Source organism: Chaetodon auriga, chromosome 7 (assembly GCF_051107435.1).
Source record: "Chaetodon auriga isolate fChaAug3 chromosome 7, fChaAug3.hap1, whole genome shotgun sequence".
NCBI lineage: Eukaryota > Metazoa > Chordata > Actinopteri > Chaetodontiformes > Chaetodontidae > Chaetodon > Chaetodon auriga.
This window is the reverse complement of record NC_135080.1, coordinates 18,917,678-18,935,265: the sequence shown is the minus strand read 5'-3', so window position 1 is coordinate 18,935,265 and position 17,588 is coordinate 18,917,678. Positions and strand designations below refer to the sequence as shown.

The window sequence follows — 17,588 nt, the reverse complement described above, 5'->3', positions numbered from 1 at the left end:
TCTTGTTTCTCCAGGGAGCAGCCCTGAGGACGTGAAAGTGTTGGGAGAGTTTGGATGTGACACGGCTTCCACTGGTTTGGACCTCCTGCAATTGCACACATCTCTACTCTCCAGACGGCACCAATTAAAACAGGCTTGAGACAGAGAGTTGTGGCAGTATCCGACGACACGACACGCGAGGAGGAAGGGAGTACACTGGAGGAGGGGCCTGCGCTTGCTGCAGACGGGCAGAGGACTGCTTGTGAGTATCCTATTGTTCTCATTGTTGTGAGGGAACACATTTCGATACAACTGACCAGGACAATGCTGCCCACCCCCCTGTATTTGATGTGTTCATAACCAGAAAGAATTTCATCCAAGAACGAATGCCCGGTATTGATTTCTTTGTTAGGGGAAGGATATTTCGACCTAGCATTTTTTTTTTTTTCTTTTTTGTCAAATATATGATAATTGTAACTACCAGAGACACAGACAGACAGGCTGACCTTGACAATCTTGCTTCGTCCTCTCTTTTCACTGTCACCTACATGCCAAAGGAACAAACACAGCTGCCTAAATTCAAAACTCTCCGAGCATTAAAGGATAAAAGGTTAAAGGTAAAAGGACGATGCAGGTGAAAATATCTCTACTCACTATCTCTCTATTTCTGTCTCATTCTCACTCTTTCATGGCTTTCTTCCCGCTTTCTGTCTCACTTCTTGTCCAATAGATGTTCCATTTTCACCAGGAAATCCAGTAGAGGAATTAGGTGGAGGACAGGCGAAATGATCTGACGGATCCACTTACCTCTGCTGCCTACGATCCCCCTGGCCTTCGATATTATTAGAAGTTGATGTATGTGTAGGCATAGTGCATGGGTGCGTGAGGGAGAAGGCTGGGCGGTGAGGAAGACTGGGATGGGGAGGTGTGAGAGCTCACAAGCCGATGCCGCTGGTGACAAAGCCGAGGAAGGAATCTTACGGTGTGGAGGCAGCAAGTGATCAGAAAGTGAGGTGGGGGAGGGAGAAAGAGTGAGAGAGGCTTGGCTGTTCAAGCGCTTGTAGGCCCCGTCGTCTCCTCGATACCAAAGAAAATATCAAGATTTCTTACTGGCAAGCCAAGGCTAAGATGAATCTGAACCTTTTGCTCTCATATTGGTTTTTGTCTGGTGCAAACAAACACGACTGAAATACAGGTTAGCACAGATCTGTAGGGCTTACATAAAAAACAGTGCCCTGGATCACACCACCAGTCCACAGAAGCGCTCCACACTGCACCAAATATTAAACTTGGATTACTGATATTTAGGTAGATATCTATTCTTAAACGTTCCGTCCACTATTAGAAGGCCTGTTCTCAGCATTAACAGTGAAATAAAAAATAAGGCTTTTGTTAAAAGGCAGATCATAGATATAGTTCTTGTGCTTTGACACTCTAGCAGCATTTTTTACAGACATTCATGGTCCCCACAGGTTGAACTGTAATGACTGTAGTGATGTCCTGGCTTTCCATCTAGCACCATCATCAGGTGAAACTATTTATGTCCAATATCCAGTACTTTGACCTGTAAAACTAATGACGTTCCATCAGACATAGCTGAAGTTTGTGAGTAGTTTTAATTAGCAAATATTAACTGTGTTCTGCAACAGTTAATGTGGACACATTTGCCTGACTCTGCAGTGGGCACTGTGGAGTAATGTACAGTCTCCAGGGTGGATATCTTGTGTTTATCTGACTCATCCATCCACCCCACCTTCCTCCACATGCAGATTTTCTTGCTCTTAATATTATGTCACCTGACTGCCCCCTTTGCGCCTGTCATAATTATTATGGCCACCAGTCATCTCCACCTAACAATAAACATAAGTATGGGTTGCAATAACCGACTTGCACAACCTATACAGCCATTTTTCTCATGAGGACAGACTGTGTTTTAGAAGAATGTGGAAAAGCAAGCATTCTTCGTTGGCTTGGTCACACCGAAAATGCGCTACAATCAGAAAGGCAGACAAATTAACAGTCAAGTTTTACAGGGTAGTGCAATCCAATATAACAGTTTTGCAACAAATCCTATACTTTTGAAGCTTTAATATGTAGTTAAGTTTTATTAAAGCCTCATTCTGTTGTACTGATTCATCTCAGCGATAGTGTTTGATGATGCAGTTCCTGATGTGGTTTTACTGGGGTTTGTTATATTGTTACTCTACTGCATCACATTAAATGTTCTTGCCTCACTTCAGATGACGGCCAGGCAAACTGTTCGCTCGTATGTTGCTTCAACATGTGAGAACAGGCATGATATCGTAATGTCTTCTTGATTGTATATTTATTTACAGTCTCTCCACCAAGCTTAGAGCGAATACCATATGTTATATAATAATTTAGATTGCACTCTCAACCCCCGTAATTGGTGTGAGCTGGATTAGCACTGACTAATCAACATAGCAGCCTCTCATCATAGATTTATAGATAGCCATGATTGCTGCCAGGGTGAAATTAACTCTTTCAGTCTGCAGGGAAATGCTGAAAGATGCCTGGCTGAAACACACTCCCTCTCACATAGGCACATGCACACGCACGTGCACGCTGGTACGTATATGCAGATGAGACTTGTCTGTTCCTTCTGGCTGTCTCTGTAGAGCTGTCACACATGCTGCGTCTTGGAGCACCAGGAGACCGGGGTTGACTTGAATTAAACTGAGAGGATGTCCTTTCCAGATCTGCAGAGGGCCACAGAGACACATCCGCCCCCAGAGAGAGCCAGTCAAAAAGACAGAGGGAGGGAGAGAGAGGGAGATGAATGGAGGACGAGAGGGAAAAGAAGGGAGGTTAGAGGTGGGTGGAGAGGAGGAGGACGCTAATAAAAAAAAATAGAGGCAGGGAGAAATTGTCTGTGCGAGCAAGAGAGGGATAGAGGATGAGGTGGAGAAAGAGGGGGACAGGAGAATAAAAAGGAGGTAGAAAACATAAAAAAAAAAAAAGTGTGTGGGTGTATGTGCTTGTGTGACAGGTTTTGACAGACACAAGAGCAGACACACTTACAATGTATTTCCTCCTGAGCAATGTGCATTGTTGAATAGGGAGACCCCAAATGTTCGAAATTAACTAAATAAATGAGAGATTATCAAATAAAAATCTTATGAATACATGTAGATCTCCATGTATGGTGTGATCATGAAATTGTAAAACTAAATTTTCTAAAATATTCTAAAATATTACCTCCTTCTGCTGCAGCAGAGCCTTTCATGGGATTAACACTGGCCTGTCAGTCTGATTGAATGACAGACACACACTTAATTGATTAGTTAATCAAAAGAAAACATGATAAATAACTGTTCAGCAGCCTTTACCACTTTTTAAATGTGAATTTTTTTTTTTCTTTCAGTTTTCTCTTTTTTTTGGTGTTTCTATTGATCAGTCAATTCATTGATTAATGGAGAAAATAATTGGCAGATTCATCAATTTTGGAAATAATCTTTAGTTGCAGCCCTTTTGGAATTAAATGAGAATTACTGGCAATAATCAGTGTTATTGTGAAAAGGAGCACAGTAACATTTTATTTCTTATTCTTTTCATAGTAGGTTGTAGATGTTCTCAAAATCCTGACAGTGTTCTGACAAGACCAAACTTGTTATTCATACACCTGAAATTTGAATGTGACAGGCTTCTGGTAATAAACCCTATAATCAGCAATTAAAGGTAACACAGCACCAGCTGCATATAGAGGAGAGACCATTCTGATGTTGTTCAAACCACTGGCTGTACTGTATGTGTTAATCAGCCTCAGTCTTTATCACAGCTGCAGCATTCGGACTAATCTCCTAAACAGTGGTATACTATACCAGTGTCTAACGCACTAAGCATATACAGAACAGTGCAGTCTATGTTTAGAATAGATTACACTAATGTATAACCTGACCTGAGGCTGCAGAGCAGATTTGGAATAGGCCATTATTTTCTGTATCTCCCCTCCAGGCATTTTTATTAACAGTACGTGCGTTTCCCATTCTGTTCGTCCTATGTCTTTGCCATGCTCTGGATGATAAACACTCTAGAGACCAAAGTTTTTGTAGAACAAGAAATTGGAACATAAATTATTAAGTGAGAATGCGCCTTTCCGAAAAAGCATCCATTGTATTTTCTCCGTATGCCTGCAAACTAGGCAATCCTTGAACTTCCTGCCTAGACTTCAGCTCGGCGACAGGGTGAGCTTGTTACTCTTAATACAGGGAAGACATTGCTCATCATTGTCGCTCCACCAAATCTACTGTGAGCTCTTCACAGCATTTCATATGCCCTTTGTTGCACGAGCTCTTTGTTCTGTAATGCAGAAATTCCACAGGCGCTGTTTTCTCATTTCAATTTCAGGGCATTAGCTGCTGAATCATTCGCACATTAATGATGAAATTCCAAGCATGACGCGTAATCATTGTGTGTGATTACTTACACGGAGGGGGGAAATGAGCAGTTCAAAGATAATAACACACACATTTGGCGGTTTTAGGAAGTACTTAAATACATCAATATTTACTCGCTTTTTCCACCTACACTACAATTACATTTGTCCCCTTGGCAGTTTTGTGGAGCATTTATTCTTACAAGACAAGCGAGTGTAGAAGTGGCTGACCTAAAAATTTGTGGTGAAGAAGTAGCTGCCCTGAAAATGCTTTGTGAATGAGTTTTTGTGCTTTGTAGTTTATCTCGTGTTCCACCAGTCATTTCTCAATGTTTTCTAAACCAAGGCGGACCCTCGAACTTGTAATTGATCCACCAATTGCTAAATTCTGAGGAAATCTATGACTTCTTTTCAAGCATGCAAAACAGAAAATGTTTGCAAAAAATGGGAGAATTTGTTATTTTAAATTTTTCAAAAGGCTCAAAGTGCTGTGTGCAGCAGCTCTGAACTGGGATGCAAAATGTGGAGCATGTGTGCAAGGACACAAGGATTTCTCAGACATGGATAATGTTGTCTTGTAAGGTTAGAAGGAGAAAGAAGTGTTGTGCCATGATGCAATTGATTGCAATTGTATTGTTACCATGAGAAACGTCTCTTAACGTTTCCCTCTTGAACATTGAATAATTCAGTGCACAGCAACCTGCTTTTGGAGTGTAAACTATTCACAGAGTTATATGGCTCAGTTACTGTACAAAACAGAATGACAAATCATGGTGAAAAACAAGTCTTTTTAGCACACAAAAGGCCAAAATGAGCACAGTAGATCATTTAAAGTTCAGCATTTGAGCAACTCCATTCTACCTAAACCAACATGACCCAAATAAGTGGTTCAGTCTTCCAGACATTTTGGGATTTCTCCACAAGCCAGCTGGCTGCAGCACTGTATGGTACCTGCACACAGTGAGCTCCTGCAAGATTAGATAACTAGGACTGCTCTGAGACTCAGCGATGTCCTGGGGAATTGTGAAAGTTGGTGTTGAGTTGTCTGATGAAACCTACACGCGTACAGACAACATGCAGCCATATGTGTGCACACAAAAACACAAGCAGAAATATAAGCACACCCACTTGCACGCACACACAGCTTGGCACAGCCCGAAGGTTTTTCAAACTTAAATCACCCTGAAGCCCATCAGACCACATCAGTGTGTGAGTGTGTGTCATTAGAAGGCCCTAGGCCAGACCAACTAGCACCAGTTAACAGGACACAACAGTCTTAAGTGAAGCACAACACCCCCAGATTTGCACCATCTCTGTTGGGAAGCAAAGAGGGATACACCAACATTGTCTCACCCTGCAGCTATTCAACCCCAACAAACCCCTCTATAGCAATCATACCGCTCTATTTTCTAACCCAGCATGCAGTCACTGAGCACATTGGGAGAAAAAAAAAAGGTTTGTTTTTTTTGTTTCTATATGATCAGAGCTCTGTGCACTGAATTATGGTTCGTCTCACACAGTCTGTTTAAGTCTTACCAGGTTAGATTTAAGTGAAAAACACTGAAACTAGATGTGGAAGTTGGACCAATCAGTGAACTGAGGGGGACACAACTCACTGTGATTCAAAGCAGTTCATCTAAGCATCTATTTAAATGAGGCATTGTACATATAAAGCTGCATGGGGCTAAATGGTCTCCCAATTTTAATCAGAAACTGATTTTAGTGGATAATCAAGAACAAACGCATTAGTGTTACCAGAACAGCTTCAACGTGTAAAATGAAATACAACAATGACAGAGGCCAGCACGTGGTGCATATTCCAGATAAGCTTCAAGTCCTTCTATGGCAAAACAGGTCGTTTGTCCCTGCAATTCAAATCACCCATACAGCATGAGTACTTTGCTCCCGTGGCTCTGAAGGTACTAGAGAAAGATTGCCTTGGGTTACAAGAAACCAAAGTTGGCTGAAATTTTTAAAGTGGTCTATAGTGTTAGTGCAGTCTAAAACCCACGCTCAGTGAACGTCTCAGCACTGCTGCAGGGCTGTTTGTTTCTGCTGAGGACAGCCTCAGTTAGGAGTGGGAAAAGATCATGTCAACGCCTCAAGTGAGGGGAGAACTCTTCAGTCATCAAAGATCATTGTACATCTAACATCAGAGAACATTGACCAGAAATGTCTGCTTAACCTGAAATTGTGGGCACAGTCTGTGATGCTAAATCACAGTTTCATAGTTGCTTGATTTGTATCTCAGGCAACGGTGTCAACATGTCACCCACCAGTACCTGTGTACTACCTCTGGGCCAATCAGTAACACCTTGTTTTGTTCCGTAATGGTAGTCAATCCCCTGCTGCGACCAATCAGTGTAACTTTGAAAATTTTCCCGAAACCCAAGACTGAGATGTATCATTATCGTCCAGTATGGCCATATTGTAGTGTCTGCGGCTTGTATGTAGATGCACAAGCAAAAGAGACAAACAAAGAAATGAATAGATGAAGATTAGCAGCCGTGTTCTCTGATTGTATCATACAACACGATCATAGCAGAGAGGCTGATAATGAACAGGAACATTTGAATGTTCTAAACTTGCCAACCATGACAAAACAAAGTGACACACACAGACACACTCATTCAGTGTGTGGAGTGGTTAACACACACACACACACACACACACACACACACACACACACACACACACAAAGAACTGAAGCAATATGCAGAGGGAAGCTGCTTCCTCATGAAGGACTACCCACTGAATGCAGGGATGTTGTATGTTTGAGTGTGCCTCCAGTCCTCAGGTCTGCCTCAACTCGGAGCAGCATAAAAATCTATGTGCTGGTCCGAATTGGACCAAGAAAGGAATCAATAGCAGGCCGATAGAAATCCTCACCGATGCTCAGCCAGACATTATTCTATAATGCAACACCGAGAGAGAAGAGAGAGAAGGGGTCATTTCTCTGCCCACCGGCGTCTCTAAATGCTCATGACAAATTGAGCACAAGAACAGCAAGGAAAGCACATCCTACTCAAAATCACATTCATTCTGCATTCTGCAAAATTTTCTAAAGAGGATGATGATGCTTTTTGTTGAAATGCTGAAAGTTGGCTTTGTTCCTAGAATGATTTATCACATTTGAGAAACAAATTCATTACAAGAAATGTCGATATAGAGACTGACAGAAAAAAAAAAGAAAATCTGAAAAATCTTCAAAACACTGCCAGTGATGAGGCCTGTGATTCAAGCAAACGTTTGACATATTACATGATTACAACTAGATGAATGGTTGTGTTAAGCCAATGACCTTTCCTCTTGCTTACTGTTTATACACGATCCAACTAGAAATACTTGTGCTACATCAAAGGTCAAAGGGCCAGAGGGCTCAGTCAAACTTCAGGGTTACACTCGTCAAACTCATGATGACGCGTCACCTCCAAGGGGTCATAAAAACATATTACCAACCAAGAAATCTACTTATGATCTGCATTTCAGTACAGTGGAACTGATGAATGTTCTGTGAGAGAACAAGGCTTCACTTAAGGCTGAAAATATGGTAATTGTGATAATCTGCAGGCGGATTGAGATGTTATCCAAGCGTAATATGCATGTAGTGGCATCTGATGTCAAGTAATGAAAGCCAGTGACCGTAAAAACAGTATGACTGGCTTTAACATGGGAAGCTCTTTGGAGGATGCATTGTGCAATGATACGGGTCTTTAAACTGGAGGAAAAATAGCCTTTGATTTGTGCAATTAGCAGACTCTAAGCAGTGCACGAAGGCATGGGTGAAGAAAAGAGGGATTGAATGATAACACCTGATTATAGCTCAATCCCATCCATAACCTCCCAATAACTTTGTTATTATCCAGCCCTCCCTTCCTGTGGACTTTCCAGCTGGATGGCCTAATTGGAGCCATTTCCACAAATAATGTGGCAGCCCCAAGGGGACTCATTATAGATATTGAGCTGACCCATGTCAGCTATTCCTCAGCCACCCCCTCATCAGGGCCATGTGGTTCAGTCCAGAGACAGATACAGGAGGATTCCTTCAGCCTACAGGCTATTGATCATCCTTAGGAGAGAGCAAAGCCATGCTGGCTTTGGTGTGTGACTGTAGTAGTGTGTATGCGTGTGTCTGTGTCACTATGGGCACTGGACTGGGCACTGAGTAAATGACTCATCTCTCGTGCGCCAAAACTAAACTAAAAGGAACATCATAATGGCTGCTGCAGCTGTTGATGGAATTTAACAGTATGGGACATATGGCTGAGATATACGCTACACAGCTGGTTCAAATACCGTGAAATTGAACATGTTCCTGCTTGCCTTCTTGCTGAGAGTTAGATAAAAAGATTGATCCTACTCTCATGTATGTCTGGCAAATATAAGGCTACAGCCAACAACCAATTAGCTTAGCACAAACAGCTCATCGGGCTCTGTCTGAAGGAAGCAAAATCTGCCAACCAACACCTCAAAAGCTCGCTAATTAACAAAACCCTGAGTGTAAAAATGACAAATTGCAGTGTTGTAGGGGCTATGTGCCGAAGTATTTCTTGGCCTGGCAAAATGATTTCCCGGAGTCTGGCAACAAGGCAACTTCAAGAAGTAGAAACAGCCAAGAAATAGACCAGCACATAACCACAATTTGTCTTTTCTACACTTCAATTACTGTACAGATTAAACACGGAAGATATAACATTTTAATTAGTGAGATTTAGAGGTTCTGTTAGGTGGATATTGTTACCTTTGGACAGAACAAGACTAGCCGTGTCCCCTCTGTTGCAATCTTCGTGCTAAGCTAAGCTAATTGGCTGCTGCTGGATATTTCATATTTACAGCGCAGACTTGAGAGTGGCATCAATCTTCATATCAAATTCACTGCAGCAAATGAGGATATTTCATGTTATTCCCTTAATAGCAGCATTTTGACCATGTTAACATCCTGGTACTAGGATTTATCTCAAGCGCAACTTCACTGTGCTCTTGTTAGAGAAAAAAATGTCTGGTTTGGTCTGGTAATTAAGGTGCTTAAAGCTTCATTTGAGATTTGGTTTTGGTGCATTTGAAGTCCTGTCCCTCATTATTATTAGCACTGTGACACAGTACAGTATATGTCTTCTGAGATGCTTATACAGCATCCATGCTGTTTTGGTGATAGCATTGCCTTTGAAGACATGCCATCATTCAACGCCGTGTTCTTTATCTCAGCAAAGTCATTGCTCCGTCGAGTCAGTGACACCTCTGTAGTGTAACATCAGCAGACACACAGTTGCTGTGTCAACACTGTTCTGTCGGTGTCATCTTTCTGTGCCCTCGGGCGCTCTTTGAATGCAACTGTGCATAGCTGCATACAAGCAGAGTAGATGGACAAATAATAATAGTGGGTGATAAGCAATGTTTTGAAAGGCCGGCAAAGAGCAGATTATGAAGGCTCAGCTTAAAATGTCAAAGGTGCCTTGTTTTTACATTGAGCTGGAGCTACTTCATTAGGCCTGCGTTCAATATCATCACTTATTTGACATTTTACCAGAGATCTTTAAATGTCAGTGCTTTTATTCAAGAAATACCTTTTGTGTGAAAGCGGTGCACATGTGCTAAACCATTTCTGATATAGTATTTGAAGTAATTCTGGACTGACATCTAAATACTGCTGTCACAAATTATTTCCATATACCGTCTTATGTGATCTGATTGCATTAATAAGCAGGTAGCAGACACTAACATGTAAGCAAACATCAGTTTTAGTTGCTGTGCTTGTCTGTTTTATTATACTACAGCCGTTAATGTGTCAACACGTGCCTGCAAATGCATCATCTGCACACATACGGTAATGGGCTTTTAGGATCTCATTGTGTTCATAAAATACACTGCATAAGGCATGGAATGACTCACATGTGCATTAAGCAGGGGAAATAAGAATAATAATGATGTATCCACTAATTTTCAAAGCTATTAAAATGAGTCTCCACCACAAATTAGCTGTCTCCTGGGGGCTGTGTTTTACAGATTCAAAGCTAATGACAGCATGTCATACAGGGACATCATATATACCAGCACTCTGACTAATTATGTTATTAAGTAAACACCAGAGATGGACATGAGCAAAGTGGCAGCTGTGTTTAGTCCATAATTGTTATGTGCCAAATTCTTCTGCCTCTACATAGAGACATTCTTAAAACCTCTACTTATCCTGGGGAGGGTTTTGCTGAGCACGCATGCTGTCCTGCAGCACTTCCCTGATTCAAATTCACACATGCAGCAGTGCTACACACAGTTGATGCCTCAGAGCTACCCAGTTCTCTCATGTTGGTCATGGAGCTCCACTCCTTTTTCCCCACTGGCTCCTACCTGAGGCTACTGGTGTCCCTGTCATTTTTCATACCGTCAGCCTTTCAAATCTCAGCTTTCCCTCTTCATGGCTGATGACCAGGACGAGTATTAAATATTTCTTATGAGTACAAATCAAATCTAAAATTCCAGTTAACAAATTCCTTCAGATGCCCAACAATTCTGATCCACTGTCAAAAAAAGCAGTGGGTTTTTCGACAAAGACTCTCCTTCATGTCATTTTTCCTGTCTATTTACACCAATTATTTCCGAGCTAAAACAAAACTCTCAGCTACACTGTCACTTCATTGGATCAAATCCCATAGGTTTAATTAGCGTGATCAGATTCATAATTATATATATTTTCCCTTCACAGGGGCATATAATTGGGGGACTTCAACGCAGGAAAATCTTTCATCAGAGAAATCCATGGTCTAACCCTCATTAAGGAAGTCAGTAAGGCTAGCGTGTTGAAGTCTGAGAGAGAGAAGGTGCAGGAGAGAGTTGAACACCTAAGCTTCCACTCAGGAACCAGGCTTTAATTAGCTAATGAATCTGGGAGCTCCCTCTGCCAACCTTTGACCTTATACTGAGGCATAATAGGCCTGTTCACAGTGCGAGACATGTCACATGCAGTTGAAATCAATGCACCGTACAGCAAAAACGATTTTAATGAGATAAACGCTGTGCTTTCCCTTTTATTGTTGGGAACTGTTGAAGTCCACATTCATGAATCATTCCTGGAGACTCTCCAAAGGTTGTAGTGCATTGATTTAGTGTCATTTTCAACAAAAGCCTCTGCTTTATGATTGATATTGCTTGTCATGTTGATGGTACACAAAGGATTCAACGACATTTTCTAATTTACAGCAGAACCAAACCTCTAATGGCAGCAGTGGGAAAACAGCTAAACCATGTGTTATTATAACCCGGACTCCAAAGTAGTTGAGACACTGTGTAAAAGATAAATAAGACAGAATGTATCACATTCTGTTTGCTATTCCTTTTTGACATATATACAACTGAAAGACAATATATTTACTGTTTTACTTTGGTGACCAGTGCTTGTTATGTAAAGTCATTATTAGCAGCATACAAGTTCACCCTGAAAATGTGGGTCAGTGTTGTCTATTCATTACTTCTATGTGCAATAAGTTTACAATAATACATTTGATATTTTGTCAAATACACTTGCTTTCTGGTGGAGAGCTGGATGAAAAGATCAGATTAGGAAATACCTCTCTCACTCCATCCAAAGGGAACAAAATCTCCAGCACCTCTAAAACTGATTAACATGTTATATATAATATGTTCGCATAAAAGCCAAAGTGTAGAAATCCCTTTGAGTGAAATTTGAGTGATGTGACTATTTCTTGCCTGGGATCAATTGCCAGGTCAGGAAACAAGCCTAAAATGGCAAACATTTTTACACTAGTGTAATTAGTGAGCTATAGTGGTGAAGGTAGGCAGGCTAGCTATTTCCTCGTTTCCAGTCTTTAGGCTAAGCTAAGCTCAGTACCTGCCTGCTGTAGCTCCATATTCTCTGCACAACTGTGGTATGAATCTTCTCACAACGCCATCAGAAAGCAAAAAAGAGTATTTCCAACTGTATGTTAAACTTGCAAAAATGCAAGTCTGAGACAGTCCTTTGATTTTATGAAGTTAATACTTTTCATAAGTCCTATTTAGTGCACTGACTTCTTCAACTTATTCATAATCAGGTATAGCTCACAGCAGACAGAATGAGGAAAAACTGTGAGACGTCTCCCCCTGTGGTCACCCCAAGATGACATCTCAATTAACACCATTCTGATCAGAGCTGAGCTGTGCTGACCCAACATGGCAGGTCCAGGTCTCAGTGGCAGCCTCTGCAATCCAGGCAGGGCTCCTTCAGTCTGCTCAGCCAGCTGTGAGAGGATGCATGGTGCTCCCACGTCTAGCATTTGAAATGCGCCCCGGGTGAGCCAAACTATAAATTAGTCAGGATAAGTTAAGGGCAGACGGTGCTAGGCTATCCCCTGCAGTTATCAGCAGAGAAGAACCTGCCTGAAGGTTGATGCTCCTAAATCTTTTATCATTGCTGAGGCAGCCTGATCCAGGCATGGACTGGGGCCATCAATCAGGGCCAATGCTCACAGCTAATGGGTTATTCAAGTTTTCCTGAAAGTGAAGCAACCACCCTCGTCGAAATTGAGCATGAGAAACAGCGTTTGCTGCTGCACTAATTTCTGCAGCAAACAGCATTTACAGTGATCGGGCTAACTGGCCTTGTGTTCTGCAAATAGTGAAAATCCGGTAGATTAAAGGTTTACTTCTGTTAATCCCACTTCAGACCCTCTTTGATTACTAATTACAGCATGAATCATTACCATTGTCAAATCAACCAATAAGTTCTAATTGCAGAATGATTTAAGGTAAACTTAAGAATATCACATGGTTGTAAACAACGTACAGCAGCTGTCTGTCCTCTGCCAGGCGCCCACAGTATTCATACTGTAGCTGCCTTCCTTGCGTCGCTATTATTAGCTTGACTCCATGCAGGCAGTTGTTTCATGAGGAGAGGATCAAATTTTGAAGAGACTCGCTCCACGGCAGGTGTGAATTGGATTGATGGGACAAGTAACACAAAACCAGTGTGAAGGCGACCTTTCATTGAACCTAAACCTGGAGTATGAATGGCAGCAAACACAAGCAAGGCAAACCTAAAAGATTCTGTCATTTGTATTCATTTAAACGCAGGAAATGCATCCGCCAACACAAATCACATGAGGATCTTTGATAGTTTTTTTTTTTTAATGCCTGTTTTAATGCCCAGAACTTTAAACACTCTCGTTCAAATTTTGAAAAGCGAAATTGCCAACCCAAGATTTCACATTAACATTGTACAGTGTGTCATCAGTTCCACCGCTGGCCACAAATGAGTTTCATTAGTTTGTGAGAAAAAGACAATCAAGAAGATTCAAACTGCCTCAATGCACCCCAGTCCTTAAAAAACAACTTTGTTCTCAACGGTACCAGTGAGGCAGCCTCTAATTGTTTGGAGAGGGTTTGTCCAATATTCATTCATTCATTCATTCATCTTCTATACGCCTATCCCTTAGTTTCACCAATATATTTTACACTTTCTCTGTCCGAGTGGAAAAAGAAACTAATACACTGAGCCTATGAATAAAACTGAGTTTAATGAATATGCTGCATTCAACACTCAAGAAAATTTGACTCTGAAGGGCGTTCGGATGTCATAATTTTATAAATTTCATACACACACACGCATGCATGCACACACACACACATACACACACACACACACACACACACACGCCGAATGTGTCTATATAAAGGCATGTATACTGTGTCACTGATAGTACTTTGCACTGTTCCTAGCTGTCCAAGATAGGTGCAAGTGTGCAACATTGTAAGTTGTCAGTTTACAATAAAATTTACCAGTCACCAAGCCACAAGCCTGTACATTTGTTAAATGTTGTGATGATTCTGTAACGATTCAGCGGAATGAAATCCAAAACCAGGACAATGTGAGAAGCAAAATGTCAGAGAAAGCCGAGACAAATCACCTGCTCCTGGGTTACTGTACTTCAAAAGCAATTAAGCGTGTTTGAATCAATGCCCTCACATTCGAAATTCACTTTTAATGACACCTCTAGGCGAAGCTGTTTTTGGGGCTGTGACAGTAACATCAATAATGATCCATTGCAGTGACTTGTCTTCTAAGGTTCCCTAGATATCCCTGAAAGCTGTTCTGGGCTTTACCGACTTGGTCTGAGACCAATGAATTCAAAAAACGCAAGCGAATGATTGGACATACCAGGACACACTATCTACAGAGAGCCTCTCTTCCCTGCCAACTGGAAAGTACATCAAATTATTGCCACAAAGCAAGCAAAGAAAAGATGATGTTATTATTGGTCCTCGGGAAATAGGAGATGGTCTCGGCCAAGGGAGCTCAGAAGTCAGCAGCAGACTGGTTTACAAAGCTGGAAACTTGCCCCAGCTTTACAAATCTGAGGGAGAGAGGGAAGAGAAGCCTGTCAGTGCTGACCTGAAGGCTCTGATATATCACTAATAAATGATTAAAGTTTACTGGCCGGTGCCTATTAAAGTATGTTTATAGCCCCAACAACAGTAACATATTTCAAACTTTTATGTTAAAATGTAATACAAACATATTTTCATAGAGAAAGCACATTATTTTGATTTCACATATAAATTTGTTTCTCCTGAGATTGATACTAAACTGAATGCTTCCTAGGATTAAAGCTGAAGAGGCAGAAATTTGTAAATGTTTCCAGTTAGAAGAATTTAAATTAATCTCCACGTATTTATGCCTCCACATCGACAACAGCTGAGGCCAGAGGCTTCGTATTTTCCGGATGTGCATATGTATATCTATACGTCACATTCTTGTGAGCATCTTAAGGGAATTTCCTGAAATTCAGCACAAATGTTGACTGAACTGATTAGATTTTCAAGGTCAAAAGGTCACCATGACCCCCCACAACATATGTTTGTCCATAACTCAAGAATTCATGATTAATTCTGACAAAACATTCACAAAATGGCTCATTCATAAAATAATGAAGTGATGACATTTCATATCCAAAAGGTCAAAGGTAAAATAAAAAAGATTAACAAAAAAAAATAAAAAAAAAACACTTGGCCATCATTCAGCACCGTAACTGAGGAACAGAGGGGCAGATTGTGACCATATTTCACATTTGGTCAGATATTGAAGTGGTGACATTAATTTTGGGTGTCCACCTCGAAACTGCGATGATTGTATAGATCTTCTGTGCTGTTGGGTTGGAGATGTGTGTGACAAATCCACGTTTCACAATTTGTAGCTTCTCTGCAGGAGTATCCATATTTGAAGCATTGCAGTCCACCACAAGCTCGTTGGTTTGGCTGATATTGAGCTTCAGGTGACAAAATGTTTCTCACTGAAAGAAAGTGTCATGTTAACCAAAAAACATGGCAGATGCCACAAGAATCCATCTTTAAAGTATATGATATGGGGGGAAAAAATGGTCTAACTATCTAGTTCTAGTCCCTTGAAGCCTTTTTGGATCCAACTGCTGCCTGATGAATCCTCAGGTTAATGAGGCACTCATTTAATAGCTTTGAGGAGAAACATATAATGTACACACTACAATATGGTGTTGGTATTTTAAAGCTGATGCTAGTTGGGTCTAAAATGTTCACATTTTTAAGTAGTTAGAAATTAATCTGTAAGTAAAACAGAGCTAGGTGTCAAAGTCAGTGAAAGAGCTGTTTTTGTGTCAGATTTGTGCACTGCAGAAATGCTGTTATGTATTCCCAAAAGGAATCAATTACAGGATGGCTTTGGAACAAATAGACCATATCAGCCCTGTACCATAACAATAAGTCAATTGCTACTGAAGCAAAAAAAAAAAAAAAAAAGGGGTGGGTGAACTCATAGATTCCACTATATGTTATGCTATAATCATAAAATCATGATAGTAAAATCAAGTGAGGTATATTGTTGTCCAAATCCCCTTTTAACTCACACAGGACCTACACGGCACAAACCCACAAACAGCTTGTCCCCCTCCCCACCTCACCTTTTGGGGGTAATGGTGTTAGTTCAACAATCAGTACAACAATTTTCACACGTGGCATTGTTTCTGTGATTCTTTATTAATCAGCGGCAGGTGTTCTCGTCACAGCTGGTTAACTCATGCTGATGTGAAAGGCTGTCAAGCCTCATTGTCTGCCATTGGCTGCTGCAGTCTGTGGTGTGTATTCTTGCCATATCACACAGTTCAGGTGCCACAGACACAGTCGGGCCACCTGGGTGCTTGTGTGGTGCAGAGGTGTTGCTACCAGTCCCTCTTTACATAGTTATCTGCTGGTGTTGCTAATTACATTCTATTTTACTGCCTGTTGAGTAGAGATGCAGGAAAGCTCTACATTACAATGGCAAAACACATTAGAGTGAAATTGATTAAAATATATCGATATAGAGGACATAGAAAGCTTTAAAGCTTTATGTATATGTGTGTGCATCTATCATCCGCTAAGTGAGAACAGTGTGCTACAGCTGTGTGAGTCTACAGCCACGCTAGCAGCTCTGTGAGGCTGTACTTATTAGGTACAACTGTGCTTGAGCTAAATGACAATAGCATGTTAACATGTTTGCAATGGCAATGCAAAGATGCTGATGTTTAGCAGCAACACTAAGCAACACAAAAGACACAGTGCAGATAAGGCTGATGGAAATGTCATAGATTTGGCAGATATGAGGTTATGAACCAAAGTATTAGATGATCACCAAGAGGATCACCAAAGGCAGCAGGATTCAACCTCTGGGTACCATAAACATCTGTAGGCCTACAAAATTGAATGATAATCTGTCCAGTTGTTGGTAAGATATTTCAAAGGGGTAGACCATCCTGAGTGTTACTGACTTCCCTAAATCCATTCCATTAGCTTAAAAAAGTAAAGGAAATAAATAGGCTTATTTGAATATGAATCTTCCTTTAAAAAAGTGGGTATTCTTGCAAGACCCAACTCAGCTCAAAATGTGTAAACAACTCTGTGCCAAAGAAGAAATCAAAACTTTTAATGAATATGTACATTTCACAAAAAAAAGCATTTTTAGCTCTGTTTACTCTGCACATAACAGCAACATGAGCTCCAGCTCCCCTCAGCTGGCTTCGCTTGCCACGTAGTTTTGTGTTTTTCCAAACATTTTCTTTCAAAAATGTTTAGCACTGAGACGCTGCAGTGGCCTGTCGGAGGGTCTGAGATTTTGGCAGGTTGTTGTGCTGTATTGTGTTTCCTTCTGTTTAGCTCCATCACTGTGCGTAGAAGAGAGGAGCGTTGTGCAGAAATCAGAGCGACAACACTGTCA

General features: G+C 41.1%; 1 protein-coding gene across 2 annotated transcripts in view; it reads left to right on the top strand.

The window, feature by feature from the left end:
• Positions 1–17,588, top strand: part of LOC143323932 (galactosylgalactosylxylosylprotein 3-beta-glucuronosyltransferase 1) — a 72,952-nt gene that overhangs the window by 36,287 nt on the left and 19,077 nt on the right. For both annotated transcript variants that reach the window (XM_076736117.1, XM_076736116.1), the window contains exon 2: positions 15–241. The gene's annotated coding sequence lies outside the window, so the exon portion shown is untranslated. The remainder of the gene's footprint in view (positions 1–14; positions 242–17,588) is intronic.